General features: G+C 40.0%; 1 protein-coding gene across 2 annotated transcripts in view; it reads right to left on the bottom strand.

The window, feature by feature from the left end:
* Positions 1–16,361: 16,361 nt before the first annotated feature.
* The window catches only part of corto (centrosomal and chromosomal factor corto), a 141,720-nt gene continuing 140,549 nt past the window's right edge, over positions 16,362–17,532 (bottom strand). For both annotated transcript variants that reach the window (XM_087344823.1, XM_087344822.1), the window contains exon 3: positions 16,362–16,548. The gene's annotated coding sequence lies outside the window, so the exon portion shown is untranslated. The remainder of the gene's footprint in view (positions 16,549–17,532) is intronic.

Here is a 17,532-nt window from a genome sequence, read left to right on the forward strand (position 1 = left end):
GTTAGTTAAAAAGAAAGGCAAAGGGAAAATAAGAATTGGATCTGGAACAAAGACGCAGAGTTAGGCAGATTCTCTAATTGTGCGAGCGTCGCGTATCACGTGACCTAGTATGACGTCATTATCGAGTGTTCTGTACTTTGTTACAGATTATAGATTGAATTTGACGTACTGCTTTTTTATTTTTAATCTAAGCTATAACGTATTTTAAATGTAATGAGAAGGGACTTAAATTCGGCCCCTGATATAAAATAATTTATTTATAGATTCGGCTATTTTACAGCAAATGTTGGTCTACCGTGTTCAATAGATCCCGCCTCTGGTGCCTGTCCTGAGGCAGATTAATCCAGCCTCGTTCATTTATCTCCAATATTTGACCAATTCTCAGGTCAACGCCCAAGAATTACATGTAGTTCCCTCTTCCCTTCATTAATTAAGTGATGACGTCTCAAGTACTGTGGTTTATCGGCGGAAGAAATATTTTGTCAATGTCGGTGTTTTTCATTCAGGAACGACAAATTGTTTTCCTTCTACGTAAGAGGACGACTTTTCATTAACAATATCCTGGAACAAATTCATTTTTGAGAAGCTTATAGTCGTTCATTTCGTCAAGAAATAAACATATTATATGGAATCCAAAGATGTCGGTGGACAATTTATCTGATCCAGATTAATCCATTCAGGAAAATCTTAACGTATAAGTTTTAAAATCCCTTTTACTATGACGTCTAGGCGTAGATTCAAAATTTTGTATGCGTTTATTTTATCGATTCATGCTACATGCTACCTCGTGTGTGTGTGTGTGCATGTGTTGTTCTGTGAAAAGACGAATCTGGAAGGTATTTCCGGGAAAAAAATAATGAACAGATTATGTCTATATTACTCACTCAGTGATCAAATGGAAGTTTCTGAGCACCGTTCTTTCCAGATGAGTTAGGGTGATCGTCCATGTGTAAGAGGACTATTTTTTTTACAGTAGTTTTCTCCTCCTGCTACACTTTACGACTCTAAGACGAAGAACATGTAAAACGGATGTGGGGGTTTAGAGGAGTCCAGAAAAGCAATTCCCACACAAAGTTCCTTCAGCGTCAGACATTAAATGCTTTATAGTAGGCCACACCCGGAGGTCGTTTTTCCCAGGTCGGTCGTGAAATATCTGACTCAGGGTACGTCGAGCAGGCGGAAGGCCGACTTCACTGGGCTGCGTTCCGAAATGAAACTCTACTTCCTCGAATGGTTATTAACCCTTTGAAGCTGAAACTCGTCTAAACAGTGTTTAAAAATTCAGCACGTACCTCAAAGAAAACACCACACTTTACCATTACCAAGATCAACTATTTAATTCTGTTTAAGGAAATAATCTCTGTTTATTTTGAAAATCATACGAAGAGCCCAGAACGTGAAGCTAACGACTAGTTGAATCTTATGCTAAGGTTAAGAATATGTGGAGATGTACCTTCACGCCCAGATACATTTGCGTAGCGTGGTGCTTAGTTAAGCAACAGGGACAAATTTACCCTTGCTTGCATCAAGTTATTATTTTTATTTAGTGTTCTGTCTGACGGCAGGTCCATATGAACAGGATCCTTCCATCCTTTTCTCGGACTGAGACCTGTTCATATACGTTCTTGGCAGATGATCCAGAAGTGGTTTGCCATTGCCTTCTTCTGTGTGTGAATGGAGTAATTGTTGGGATGCCACGGAGGAAAACTCCGTGTTGCCTAGACCACGGCCTTGCCCAACACAAGTTATAAATTCGGGCACCGCCGGGAATCGAACCCGAGACCCCAGGATTATAAGGCCAGCGTTCTAACCGCTAGACCACCGTGGCTAATCAAGTTATTAAGGGATTAAAATTGATCACGGAATAAAATAACTGCATATTTGATGGCTGAACCGAAGTTTCCACGTGCCAGAAAATGTGGGATGAAATCAGGCAAACAGAAAAGCGACTCTGACAAACACCCCCTTGCTACTGTTAACCAGAGAGTGGCGGCATCTGCAGATTACAGCGTAGGACCCTCCCCCACACCACTACAACGTTGATTACAAAACAGACCTAGCATGAAACACTTTAGCGTCGTCTCAGTTTAAACATGATACCGAGGTTTTCCAGCCAACAAGATTGTTAGCTAGCTATTTCATTTGTTTTTCTTGCATTCACTAATTCCATTATACGTAAAAGGAAGAAAGTTTCTGTAATTTGTTACCGAGACAAAGTTGCTTGCTGTGCTTTGTGTAGAGAAAACGAGATAATTCAACTTTTCATAACGATCTGCCAATTTAGTGAAGAACGGAATCCTTCGATGTTTATACTGAAACAATAAGCTCGTCTCCTGTTATAAAAATGCCGATAAGCATACTTTGAACAGCTTTAATTTTCGTTTGTATGTGTTCTTGTGTCATGTTGAAAGTCGAGGATAACCCACCAGCTATTTTTGTAACCCTGCCCTGAATATGGAGACAGCACATTCTTCCAAAACGTTGGTATCTACCTATACGACCAACATCGGCATTTTCACTGTCACGTAAACCTCAGTCCTCAAATAGTACAATCACAACCTCCTTCTCAAGAAGTGTTCATTTCCAGAGGAGGTCATCCAAAAGCTACGGCCCCAGGGTTCGAGGCCCCCTAGACTGTATGGGCTACCCAAGATCCATAAGGAAGGAGCTCCCCTCAGGCCCATCGTAAGCACCATCGGCGCTCCAACCTACCGGCTCGCCCAATATCTCGCGGGACTACTCGGTGGATTGGTGGGGCACTCTCCACGTCACGTGAAGAACTCCACCGAATTCATCAATACTATCAAGTCGCTCCGCGTGGGTCCTGGGGACATCATGGTTAGTTTCGATGTCGTGTCCCTCTTCACCATGGTACCCGTTGGTGATGCCCTACGTCTCCTGGAACGGCACTTCGATGGCGACGTCTTGAGGCTGTTCCACCTGGTACTAACCTCTTCATATTTCAAGTTCGGCGGCCGGTTCTACGAACAGACCGACGGGGTGGCTATGGGTTCCCCACTATCACCTGTCATCGCCAATTTCTACATGGAGAACTTTGAAGAAATGGCGGTGGACGGGGCGACCTTCAAGCCCCTCTGCTGGTTCCGTTACGTAGACGACACGTTTGTCATCTGGCCCCACGGCCCTGACAAGCTCGCGGAGTTCCTCAGCCACCTCAACAGCATTCACGAGAGCATCCAGTTCACCATGGAGACTGAAAAGGACGGCCATCTCCCATTCCTCGACATAGACATTCACCGGAAACCTGACGGCTCATTAGGCCACAAGGTGTACCGGAAACCAACCCATACCGACCTTTACCTCAACTCCAATTCCCATCACCACCCGTCCAACAAACAGGCCGTGCTCTCGACCCTGGTACACAGGGCTAAAGCCCTTTGCGACCACGACAGCCTACAGAGTGAACTGGAGGCACTCACCACCACCTTCAGGAAAAACGGGTACAGCAACCGTCAGATTCAGAAAGCTCTCAATCCGCCTGCGAGGCTGCCACCGCCTACTGAAAAACCAGCCTCGGTTGCCTTCCTGCCCTACGTCGGGACGACCTTCAACCGCATAAGCAGGTTGCTGGCCAGGCACGACATCAAGTCTGTTGGTCTTCCGCCAAAGAAAATTCCCAGTTTTCTCCGGCCGGTAAAGGACGACCTAGGACTGAAGACGCCTGGCGTATACAGAGTTCCCTGCGAGTGCGGAAAAGTCTACATCGGCCAGACAGGCCGTTCCGTTGAGGCCAGGATCAAGGAGCACGAACGCCACATCCGGCTCGGGCAGCCCGAGAAATCTGCGGTTGCTGAACACCGCTTCAACTTGGAGCACAAGATACAGCTAGAGGACACTTCTATCCTCTCCTCAAAAACCGGCTACATGGACCGGTTAATCAGGGAAGCCATCGAGATCGAACTTCATCCTGATAACTTTAACAAGGAAGATGGACTTCACCTGAGCCGGTCCTGGAAGCCTCTGATCCACACACTCCGAGGACTCCGAGAACGAGCAAGAGTGCGCCGCCAGAACCAACCAGACCAGTAACTCGGCCCCTTTCAGGGCCTTTATCCATACAACTACACTCACCTTTCTCTCTCTACTTTCTCTCCCTCTCCCACCCTCGCCCACGTGCTACCATTGGTCCACTCCCATACCTGCTCCCATTGGCTCGGGGCAGGCTACACCTTTCACGTCCCTGCCTATAAAATCCAACTCCTCACACCCTATTGGCATATTCATCGCCCTGATGACGGAGGCAGTATGACCTCTGAAACGTTGGTTAACATCGACCAGACTACACAGCGCAATAACCCAGAAGACAGAAATCTTCATACTCTGATGACGGAGGCAGTATGACCTCTGAAACGTTGGTTCACATCGACCAGACTACACAGCGCAACAACCCAGAAGACAGAAATCTTCAGTACAATCACACATCAGCGTTGTGTCTTCGGTCCTGTTATTTCAAAGGACAGTAAATCCGAAGATGGCCGTCTTCTGGGTTGTAACGCCGTGTAATCTGGCAGAAGTTTACCAGCGTTTCAGATGACCTTGCTGCATTCATCATAAGGATGATCGCCCTGATGATGGAGGCAGCATGGACCTCCGACATTCTAAAAGACAGATATCTTTATAATCGCAGCCAGCCATCTCACAAGGGACAATTCCTTCGGAACCCTTAGCTTTTCCATCATATCTTGGCACGCCTCACTATTACCATGTCGACCGCGTAGCCGAGTTTCACGACGCACTGCGATCCTGATCTGTAACCGCGGAATTACGCCTCGGGCCATGTTCAATTCCCCGCGCTGTCCCGAGGCGGTCTGAGGGCTGTATCGATTCCTCGATGCGATATTCCTTTAGATATTATTATATTCTTTTGAAATATGGCGGTGAATATGGTCCCTCTGTGGTCTTTAAGAATAAACCCCGCCCGTCTTTTTTTATAATTTCCATCATCTGGGCTTTGTCTAACTGTCTGCTTTAGCCTTCAAAGTAACCCGATTACAAAGTCAAATTCTGTTAGTATGATTCGTTTAGCTTAATGCAACCCACACTCTTCTGTTCTCTCTTGTGCGGCTTCTTTGTTGTGCCTTGCGACTGGACCATAGGGCGAAGCGTTCAGAATTAACTTCTGTCTTCCGTTTATTTTGCAAACAAGGATTTGGCACAGAACAGAGTACTCGTTTTCTGAAGTAACTTATATAAAATCCCGAGACCGATTCCTAAAATGTACAAGTTTTCATCATTAAATCTGTGATGACAATAGAACATTAATTTATTATTAAAATACTTTTAATTATTCAGTCTGTAGACTGTTATCCAATCTATTTAAAAAAATAAAGAACTGGATACAATAAGAAAACAATTCTGCCAATTGTTCTGTATGGATATGAGACGCCATGTCTTATCTTCGAGGAAAAGATAAATTACCAGAGTCTGGTAACAAAGTGTTCGTGAAAATGTTTGAAACTAAGAAGAAATAAATAAAATATCTGTGGAATGTTACAGCCAGATGGACGGCAATTATGATCTTTTAGAGACCTCGGGGGGGGGGGGGGGGACTGACTTAGCATAACTGACCCAAGAATATACAAGTGCTGATACCATCAGGAAGATTTTAGTAAATACTAATAAACTGGTGATAAAAAAGATTAAACAACATTTATAGGAAAGTAATGGCAATTATGGAGGGAATTGAAATTCATAAAAGCAAAACAATGGGTCACCATTTCATGCGAATCTAAGGACATCAGAAACATCCTAAACAGAACTCGAACCCGTGATTGCACATTCCCACGACAATAATTTTGACAATGTCTGTACCCTGGCCAATCTGTATGGGAGGTGTCCACGTAAATGCCACAAGGGCCCAGTTCACCCTCGAGCGTCTTTGTATTCTAGCTCATGGTAACAAAGCGGTGCACAGGATAACGGCACACGGAGGAGTCATCAACTTGACTTATAGCCTGCAACCCGTGCGTCCAGTACCAGCGAGCGCGCAACCACCCCATTAACCGCCGCAATTAGATATTCCTCCCCACCCTACCCTAACCTATGCGCCCGCCCTAAAACAGCGCCGCGTCAGCCGGATTTTATTTCCGGCCCTGCCACTTCGTTCCACCGGAGGAGAAGGTTGACTTTTTTTGGCTCGCCTTTAATCGAAGAACGGTTTAAACAACTCAACATAGCAAAAATCCTTCTTCAGAAGTTAACCTTACAAGATAGTCCGAAATTCCCGGCATTTTATGGAACCAGAAGTTTCATGACCGTGTTTACAAAATCAAGCTACTGGTGCCCGTCCTGACGATGGAGGCAGTACGCACCTCTGAAATATCGATAAACGTTTATCAGACTACGCAACGTAAGCAATCTTCGTCTTTGATGTTATCTGTCTACATCCTTCTTGGTCATAAAAATGGTCGCTTTCCAAGACGTCTCTGCGCCAAAAACTCTGTACGCATTTGTCTGCCCATAATTTCTCGATATTTCATTACCCTAAACAAAAATCATGTGGGGCTGTACGTTACTATTTGGAGGATCAACATCACGATTATAACAGTTTTAAAAAGCATTTCCAAAACTTTTTTTTTTTTGGTAATTTCACCATGAGATAATCCAGTTTGTTTGAGGATTTACTTGGGGAGGGGGGGGGGTCTCCACTCCCATGGCCTCTCAGCTGGTAGTTGATTGCACGGACGAAACTGGTTCCACAAAGGCCCCCCCCCCCTTCAGTTTCGCAATTTCTCTGTAGTTTTGCTTGTGATTCTGGTTATTTATTGCAACCCTAATAGCAAGGTTCTGCAGTGACGGTACCCGATTGTCTGACTCAACCACCGATCCGAGGGGCATCAAGAAAGGTAAAAACAAGCGGTTTATTCAACGCAACGAAAATTTACGATCAATTTGTTGTACTGATTGTGTATGGGGGAACAGGCTGCTATAATTACCAGTGTATAATCAATAATCGAAAGAACACTATCGTTCGTAACGATTTCTAAAAATATGGCAATCGATTTCTCTATTTTAAAAAAAGTATCGCAAAATTATATATCTGGACTTTTTAATGCTCCAGAATCCACGAACTGTACAATTATACTACACACACAATTATATACACGATTCTCGCTGTAAATAGGGACCGGTTTCTTAAAAAAAAGGATTAAGTAACTCATCGTTGTAATGGTTAAGTATGGTGTTTTCTTTGCGGTACGGACTGAATTCTTAAATATTATTTGCGCCAGTTCCTGCTTTAAATGACCAACCTAGATTACGCCTTGCGTGCAGCAAACGACTTTATGAAATAATGTGTATAACAAAACGCAAATCACCACTTGCTGAGGAAAAAAAAAGAATCTTAAAAAAAGAAATGATGACGCACTAAAGTCGTGGAATTTAAAATGATTTCTGTCAGAGCAACTCCTGATCGGTCTGCTTGAAATCGCTGATTCCACTCTTTCACCAAAATCTCTCTCTATTTCCTGCAGCAAAGTTGCATCTTGCCCTCTTTATTAACAGTTGAATGTCCCAGCAGCACAGCAGTTTATTAACTACAGTCGGTAATTACCATCAAGTGTCTTCATTTCCGTCTATGCTTGCAGTCCTAGATTAGTTCACACCGAATGCGCGCCAGTCAGAGCTGCCTACGTCTGTTTTATATTTACACTAGAATCCCACGCGGTATTTACAAACATTTCTGTTTTACTCTCTTAAAATAAAACTTATTCAACTCACCTGAATAATACTTATGAATTCAATCCGTACCTCAAAGAAAACAACTCATTACTATTACAAAGCTCAACGGTTAAACCTGTATAAATAAATAACGTTCCTCCGAAACGTCCGTATACAGTACGCATCAACCCAGAAGACGTTCAATGTTTCTCGTCTTGTTCTTGGCCACTGTCGTGTGTTAGGCTACTCTTAGACATTCTTCTGTGATTGTCCTTCTGGAACCCATCGAATTCTGCCCCGGGGGCGATAATTCTCCTTCCGTGATCCTGTCAGTACAGCGTCATGTTGCCATCTGCATGCGCTGTTAATTACCAAGTCTTGTCTCGACCATAAAGTCTGGTTTTGAAGTTTCCTGACAACTTTCAGCAAATGCAGGCCCTTCCACTAAAAAAATCTAGTAGCATCCTATTTGAGTGAATGTGACGGCAGTAACTGAGTGAGACATGGACCATAATTTCTTCCCTTGTTCTATGTCAAACTGCGAAGACGAGAATCGCGAAGATTCGTCACACTGTAACTCCCCCCTCTCCTACTAGTGACTTCCAGCTGCCTTGAAACATTACAAACTATGAAGAAATTAAAATTTTTGCATCGATTTTGTTCGATGGTCCTCAACGACCGACATATTGAACATCCATCTAATTTCATCTACAATGAATGGTTAGACAATTAAAATAAGAAGATGGAAGAAATCTACTGAATCTTCTGTCGTATTATTCTGCATCTAAATATATAACAAATGAAGACGAAGCATTTGTAACTCAGTAATTAAAACAATTCAATTACTTTGCATCAGCGATTTGTCTACAGTGGGCAGCAATCTAGCGTCGGAGAAGTGTAATTATCCCAGCACGGGAGAGTGTTGACTGACTGAAGTCGCTTTCAGCTGTCAACAATGGTATCTGAAAGCTTTCATTAGTCTACGAGAGTTAATCAACTACACAACAGAAGGCAGCAGAGATACTGCATTGTCCCCTATGAGGCACTACAAGGACGTGATTGTCCGTGTTAATCGAACTACATACTGTGACTTATTTGGAATAATATTCTTTCCTGAATACGACTAAATTCCGGCATATCAGAATTATTATTATTATAATTGCAAATGTGTGGAAATTACGAAATTATATGACTCTAACTTCGATATAACCACAAATCAAATTTTCTCCGACATCCTAAATAAAAAAAAAATAATAATAAATGTTTGCATACACTTTCGACGAAATAAAATACGCGAGTACAGTGCATCTCATAATACAACTCCCCAATGAAAAAAAAACACTCGTAAGACCTAAATGTAGATGGAAGGCTAATATTAAAGTGGTACTTTAGGGAATACGGTTTGAGGTTGTGGACCTCCTTCATGTCGCCCAGGACAGGGACCGATTTCGGTTTGTTACGAAACTTCGGCTTTCATAAAAGACAATTTTTTGACGTAAATACGTCTATATTTTAGGGTCAGTGTCATTCGGCAAAAATGTGTTACGAAAAAGTGTAACTGCATTATTATGTTACCTTGGAAACGTCATCTGTTTACTCGGCATTGTTGTTACCTATAAAACATTTCATTACATTACCTTACATTACATTCAGCTACCACAGACCCATCTTAAGCGTAACTAATTTAAGTTGAATAAGCAAAGTCTTAATCAAACTTTACTCAATTGTAAAGCATGTATAAAGGAAATATTTAGAATAAAGCCAATATATAAACTTCCTTTCCGTATAGACGTATTTACGTCAAATTCTCCGGAACCGTGGTTCCACTGTCACGTTTTTACTGGGTAACAGACTGCCAGCTTCTCAATAAGGACTGTATCCCATGGAGTGAGCTGTTCAGCCAAGTGGCCTGACGTGTTTATACGTAGCTAGTTCAGTGCATACGATATACACGTCTTGTGTTCTCTCGGATAGACAGACAACTGTCATCGTCTAACCAGACCTCGAGCAGCGTAATGGGTCGGTTTAACTTCACGGATGGAGATGGCATTAGCCCTCACCATAAAAATGTCGAAATGCTGTCTGGAGTGACGTCATGGTGATGGTCGAGACTTAACGCCCGGGATTTAAACAGAGAAATGTTTGAACATTTGTAAACTGTAGTCATAATTTTATAAACATAGTTTGTCAATGTAAAGCGAAAGGGCACGACCAGAATACCACGAAAGGCATTACAAATAAAATGTAAAGGAAAACATCAACTGGGAAGACCAAATAGGAAATGATTCATTCACGTATTAGAAGACGTAAAGAAGAATAAGAAGAACTGGCAAAAAGAAAATCGAGGAGCAAATCATTATCAAAATATATACGGATACGATGCTATTAATATTAAAAAAAGTCATAATTATTAAGGTCTGTTTTGGCTGACATTTGTAAACGTTCTGAAGAAATGTTGATCCTTTTACGATTTTAAAATCATGCCTACGTATATATCAGCATGAAATTACTTGAGATATAATTACAGTCTAGGCCACATCACAGTTATTCCAGGTCCCAAGGACGGCGAGGGGAAAAACTTCACGCCTCGACGATCAAATTTCCTTGCAAAAATTTGGATTATCAGGCACCCACGTCGACAGATTTCTCATTCCAATTGCTTTCGACTCAAGACGACAATTGCCCCTAGCGTCAGCAACTGCATCCTAAAGGATAACCTAATTCTAAAGCTAAACTTCCTTGCGAACGCGATTAAAATATAATAGCACTGACAGACTCAATATATTAATAAACAATCGATCATTATTAGCGACAGAAACTGCTTCAGTGTTACAGAATCTTTAACGTGACGTACAGACGTGGGTGATTCTGGAGACAGACGTGTGAGGGTAATCTGCAGATGTCATGGCTGCCTTACGCTACATTACCGAGTCACGTTGCAAGCAATCATTACCCGGAGTTTCATTTCATTTCGTCAAATTGCCTTTTCCTCCACAGTGGAAAAGTTTATAAATGGGTTAGTCGATCCACAGGGTGATTCATCATACTTTGCGTGCAGTTTCTTATTTATATTATATTGACAACAGATATTCAGTCAAACAGTTTTTATTACATAAAATCTGTCGGTCTGTACTTACTCGAATAAGCCTGTTTCAAAGCGATAGTGGGTCTAAGATACTCAGTTCAGAATTACGTAGTCAGAAAACTGCTGAAGTAGCTATCAGTTATTCGCATTGGTTGGACTTCTCCCCATTTGGTCACGGAGTTAAGACGTTAGCACGTTTCGACCTCAACAATATAAATGTCTATTAATCCCTTCAGGAGTCAATAAGTTCCTCCGAAACGTCGGTAAAAGCCCTCCAGACTAAACAGCGTAACATCCCAAAAGACTATCATCTTCTTTAATAATCGTCAGTTATGCACCGAAGACATGACAACTACAGATTAACTCGGGTACGATGTCATAAACATTCACTTAAGTTTTCATGGCGTTAAGACACTTATTAAGTGGGACTAACATTTCTCATACTCTGTTATTAAGTACAATAAGTATACCCTAATATAAATAATATATATTCCGAAATTTAACATATTCGCCAAAACCTAAATTCGTCCTCTATTTCACCTTCTTTATACAATGCATGAGAAAACATAAATTTATAAACAACGGTGATATTAATATCTATCACCGCTGACCGTATTACAATCACGAATTCGTCCCCAAAGCTACGTTTGTGAAAACACCTTCTTGTTGTGATCAACTTCCGTAACTCCCTACACACGATCAGCTAGACGCAAACTTATTATTGACATTCACTTCATTCTAAATTATTTTCCCCACTGACAAAGCCCTCGACACGCTCGAATTTGGTAGCAAAGTACTGTCCTGCGAGAGACAGGCCTATTTTCAAAAACCCAGTTATAAAACTTCTGTGGCCGACCACGTGTCGGGAGTCTGAAATCATAATTTATTCTGATAGTAAAATATAAAAACGAAATTTCAAACATCCATTTATTAGATTAATCAAATCAATGCAGGTGAGATGGGTGGGGCATGTAGAATGTTCAGGAGACCCTCGAAATGTATATAAGTACCAGTAGAAAATCTTAAAAAAATTAACCTTTAGGAGACATAGGCATGGGAGGATAATATTAAAATTAATCCTGGGAATATAGTGTATGTGAACTTCGTTTAAACATTATGACAAAAGCTAGCGAAAACTGTGTTCATAATTACGCACAATACCGCTGTAAAGATCCTTTCGACGCCAAGTTTGGTTCGTCCATGAAGTACACCCACCTATTTTACACTACGTAATTTCTTTGTAGGTCTTCGTAAATTAAATAATATGTATTAGCCTTATAATCTAATTAGAATAATCCCTTACCTTTCACACATCTCTTCGGTGCTCCTGTATCATGTTTCTTCAAGCCACTGCCCACACACACACAGATTCTGAAGTTAGGTTAAAGTCGTCATCCACAATTTCAAACTCTTCGGAAATTATGAACGGAAATTATCATCATAACACAGTTCCACCTATACACAATCACATCACGTAGAATTCTAAACGTTCTTATGTTGTAAAACATGCAAAAATTACAAACAAACTTGCAAAATATAAGACGTCCACAACACACGTTGTATCACGAAAAATAACTAGCAGACTGGTATTGAATTCTGGGTAATCGGACAAAGATTATGGAAAGGGGTTTGGCTATTTTGTCGTACAGTCGCAGAGATGAGGCACTGCTCACGAAGGAAAAGATTTGTTGCTGTAAACTGCAATGTACGGAAAGGAGGACATTTCTTATGTCTCAAAAACATCCTACATTGACACAAGGTACATAACAGATTTACCGTTTATTTAGCAATTAATTCTCTTTTGAAAGACGAGAGATGAAAAATATAAAAATTAAAATAATTCTTATAGAACATTTTGTTTAATTATCATTGCCATGGAGATTATTCTACTGTGGTGTAAATCAAAGAGAGCATATATACATATCTGCACTGCTCATAGGCCGACATTTCTGACAATATTAAATTAAGCAATAAATATTTTTATGGTGAATACTGAAGGAACATATATAAATTTCCCTGTACATAAACAGTAATAAGGCGTATAATGGAAGTGGAGGTACCAGTTTCATGCTACGGCTGTTTTATCCTTTAACAGATAGCCCCCGTCACAGACAGGAAAGGATAGATAATTCTAGAGTTATTCTGGTTGCGATGACTTAGAAACAAATCATATTCTTTTGAGGAATCGAACTCATGGCATCCATCCCATAGTTAACCAAGTTGCTGAATTATTGTGACTAATTCACTTCGTCACTGGATAGGCATTAATGCGAACAGCATATACAATTTATTACTCTAAGCTATGTAATTAGAGATAATTTACATTTAATCCTGTCTCACTAGTTTAAGTCCTAGGTACTCCACTGACTACCAGGTATCGCTCTGGCCAACTGCTAGAATGCAGCGTGAGCTAACACAGAAAACTAACATTACACACACACACAAAACTGACTCGTTATTACATATAAATTGTGCCGTCACAAATTATGAATTGTAATTATTATATGTGGTACGGGTTACAATCCCCTCCCTTACAGATGTCAACAGCAGTTCGGTCTCCCGCTACGAGTCACGAGCGAAACCAAACTGCATTACCTGACAGAAAATTGATCTGACTTCGATTACCTCACTGAAACGAATGTCGTTTTATTAGCATTAAACCACAAAGTATTATTATTTACCAAACCTAACCTCACCTTTAGCCTACATATGGATGCAGTAGGAACACTTTGAGGCACGAAGCTCATCTAAGTAACACTTAAAGACTTAGTCTGTACAGCGCGGAAAACGAACATTTAAGTATTACAGAGTTTAAATTGTGTTAATACTGTTTTAATAATTGATAGCTGCTTATCCTGAGAATCACACAAAACGTTTAATAAACACACATCGTGGACAAAATGATCAGTTACTGATTTTTGAAGTAGGTGGTGGGTGCTTTATAAGGTTTCAAGGGCTAAAATGCGAACTTTTCATTTGCGTTCGGTCATATTGAGAAGATATTCCTTTATAACTACTGGTTCATCCTCGCAACTTATCCCGGCCAATATAAAAATGGCGTCCGATTTGGAAAATGGTACAATACAATTCTTCAGCACCCGCTGACGTGAATAATGCGACCAGTTCTCCTGAAATGTTTTCCTCAGACAAACACAGACTAGCCTTGTTATATGTTTCTCGCAACTTCGTGAAGTCCGCAGTATTCACGACGAAAGTGCGCGACGTGATCTTCTGTGAATCATGAAGTCTACCTCATATGTAACATACGTCACTGTTCCTCTGGATCTAAATCGCGTTGTTTTTCCGGTGAAGCACGGAATACAAGCGCGTCCCAGCATGAATAATGGACACAAATGCTGGAGGAAGCGACTTGAATAGCTGAAAACGACGCCAGGAAGCGAAGCGAAGCGCAAGAGATAATGAAAGATAGATGGAGCTGCATGCGGCACGCGAGCTGGTGCCCCGGGCACAGAAACTGTACTTAGATATGGCGGGTGCTCCCTCAGGTGAAACAAACACGTGTGTTCATTCGTACTTTCCATCACTGAATAGGAACTAAAACAGACACATTCTTCACGAGCGCTTTAATACGACAACATGCATATTAAGCGAAATCTGTTTGCGATTATTCATTTCCGAATTTTTTTTTTAGTTTCTTCACTTCGCATATTGTTTGCGATTATTCATTTCCGAATTTGTTTTCAGTTTCTTCACTTCGCATATTGTTTGCGATTATTCATTTCCGAATTTGTTTTCAGTTTCTTCACTTCGCATATTGTTTGCGATTATTCATTTCCGAATTTGTTTTCAGTTTCTTCACTTCGCATATTGTTTGCGATTATTCATTTCCGAATTTGTTTTCAGTTTGCATATTGTTTGCGATTATTCATTTCCGAATTTGTTTTCAGTTTCTTCAGTTCGCACATTGTTTGCGATTATTCATTTCCGAATTTGTTTTCAGTTTCTTCAGTTCGCATATTGTTTGCGATTATTCATTTCCGAATTTGTTTTCAGTTTGCATATTGTTTGCGATTATTCATTTCCGAATTTGTTTTCAGTTTCTTCACTTCGCATATTGTTTGTGATTATTCATTTCCGAATTTGTTTTCAGTTTGCATATTGTTTGCGATTATTCATTTCCGAATTTGTTTTCAGTTCGCATATTGTTTGCAATTATTCAGGTTAATTTACTTGCAGAATGTTTGCTATCTTCCTCCGGATTCGCAGTTATTAAATTATTTGCTCGTTAATTACGTACAGAATTTATTTACTTTGATTTACTCCTTGTAAACTTCGGTGTTTATTCAGTCACTCGCTACTTTCAACAATGAAAACGGAACATATCATTGCATTATTAAATGGGAGAGGAACGAAAACAACTGACAGTTGTCAAGTTATTTCACTGTTACTTTCGACAGTTCAATAATTGACCCTGAATGACATTGGCTCTCTTATCTACGGAAACATCCATTCATAGAACCTGTCTTAATTCTCAGGTCATTTAACAATAATTTATAAACTTCACAGGTTACGAAATATCATAAGAGTTTCAATGGATGTAAAGCCTCAACTATTAACGTTGCGAAATAGAAGCTTATCGACATATGTGACCTCCAAGCACTGTGAGGTAGCCATAATCCTTTTTTTTAAAAAAGTTACGTGTTATAAATGGCCTGTCCATTCAGAAACTGACAGTGCAGAATTCTAACAGGAAACAGACTGTCAATCACAGACATTAAACATTCTCCACCGAACTGCCTTGCTAAAACCGTAACCCTTGTGACATCTATTCATGAGGTCCCCGATTATAATTTCTCCCGGACACCAAGTGCCCTTAGGGTCTCCAGAAACCCTAGAGTCAAATGTCCTAATATTTTTAAGCAAGCTATGACAGTTTTCTCATAATCCATTTTTAAATATTCAGTCCCTACCGCAAAGAAAACACAACGTCTCCATTACAAACGTCAGCTAGTTACTGCTGTCGAGAAATAATCCATTTATTGTGATAATCCATAAATAAACTGCGTGGATAAGATTCAAAGTTACCGATTGTTAAAGCACATAGTATGTATCAGTTACCAACGGGCTTTAAAGGGTTGAAGTTCATCGAAAACAAACCGACTTGTCATAATAAATCAATGCTAAATCACAATTGCAGTTTGATACAGAGTCGTTATATCTACCCACTCTCCATGAAATGGCTGTGTATGCAAAGCTATTATCACTGAATACTGTGCATTCTCTTGAACGTTAAATCCACTTTGTTGTAGCTAATGGTGCGAAAATACGACAATGGATTCTATCCAAAGTTTAACAGGAGCATGAAGATAATTTTCCAGAATAATTTTACAGGATTCTTTCGTCTTTATCAAGGTCACAAAAGGCTAGAATGCACATTTTATGAACGCAAAGAAATCCTATTTCCAATACTACTCTAGTACGTTCCTTCTACAATGGAGTAAAAGGTTTAGCCATAATTAAGTACAGAATAATGGCTGCACTGCACAGCAAATCCATTGAGTTATTTTGGTATTCCTGTAGGTGGTAGGGTAATTTACAGTGAAGGGAATAACAATTATACATTTTAATCTATACATTCGTTTATTTATATCTTTATTTATAACATTTCTCCTAAACACGTTTATCACAGTCACTTTGAAAAGAATCAAACATTTACTTTTTTGTATGTCGTAAAAGTGGATAAGCCTGTGGTGCTGTATGGGAAGGAGACCATTACCTTCTACCAACATCGAAAAAGTCCCTCACCAACCGTCTCTTTCACTCTGGCAAACAAAACAAAACAAAAATGCACATATACTATCACAAACAATTATATGTAGTTCTGTGAGTCACCAATCTCTCATCGTACCATTCTTAATAACAGCATTTATATAAATTCTGGTGACCTGAAAACAGAAATGTACAATGTCCCAGAACTTCAAACTTATGTTTCTCATTATTAAAAAAAGACGAGGCATGTATTATCATTTCAAACACCAGCTTCAGTGTAACTAAACGTCCATATTCTTAATATCTGGACAAACATAACCTCACTTCTTACCGGTTAACACCGCACACAAATCTATGAACACACAAACGTAGTAACTGCCAGTTCTTTATACGAAACATACGTTTTGTTTCTCAGTTCCAGAGAATGGCATTCAACTTGTTTATTTCTACGTACATACTTACGTGTTTAATTAATCATAGATTATCTCAAGTAAACTAATCAGCAGACACTAATATTCAAACAAAAAATCATTTATATTTGAATCTGAACTACAATACAGCTGTGGACATTTAAGATGCCTCCTCGTTACACCTGTGATCCTAATTCATTTGCAACTCTTACTTGTGACTAGCGGAAGTTATGTGATTATGTACACAAATATTAATTCTTATATAACACACACGCACACTGATTAGTGTAGGGTTAACTCTTATAACATTTACACTGGGAAGGGGACCTTAATGTTGACATATTATTTAAATTACGTATGTACTGTTCTAAGGTCTTCAGCACTCGAATTTCTTGTTCTACCTATAAAAATACTTTTATTAAATAGAATGATATATTACCAAAAACATTTGTCAGTTACTGACTCTAAGCACACTTAAGCCTAAAAGTACGCACAAGACTCAAATGCTACCGAAAACTCAAAATATCAACTCCTGGAGTTGAAAACACATCAAAGTCTCAAAGAAATTAACTGGAATCATTAATAAAATATAAGATTACATATTTCAGCAATTAGCAGAAGAGAGGA

Source organism: Zootermopsis nevadensis, unplaced genomic scaffold (assembly GCF_977971745.1).
Source record: "Zootermopsis nevadensis isolate Lab colony 2312 unplaced genomic scaffold, Znev_1.0 Znev_ptg000008l, whole genome shotgun sequence".
NCBI lineage: Eukaryota > Metazoa > Arthropoda > Insecta > Blattodea > Termopsidae > Zootermopsis > Zootermopsis nevadensis.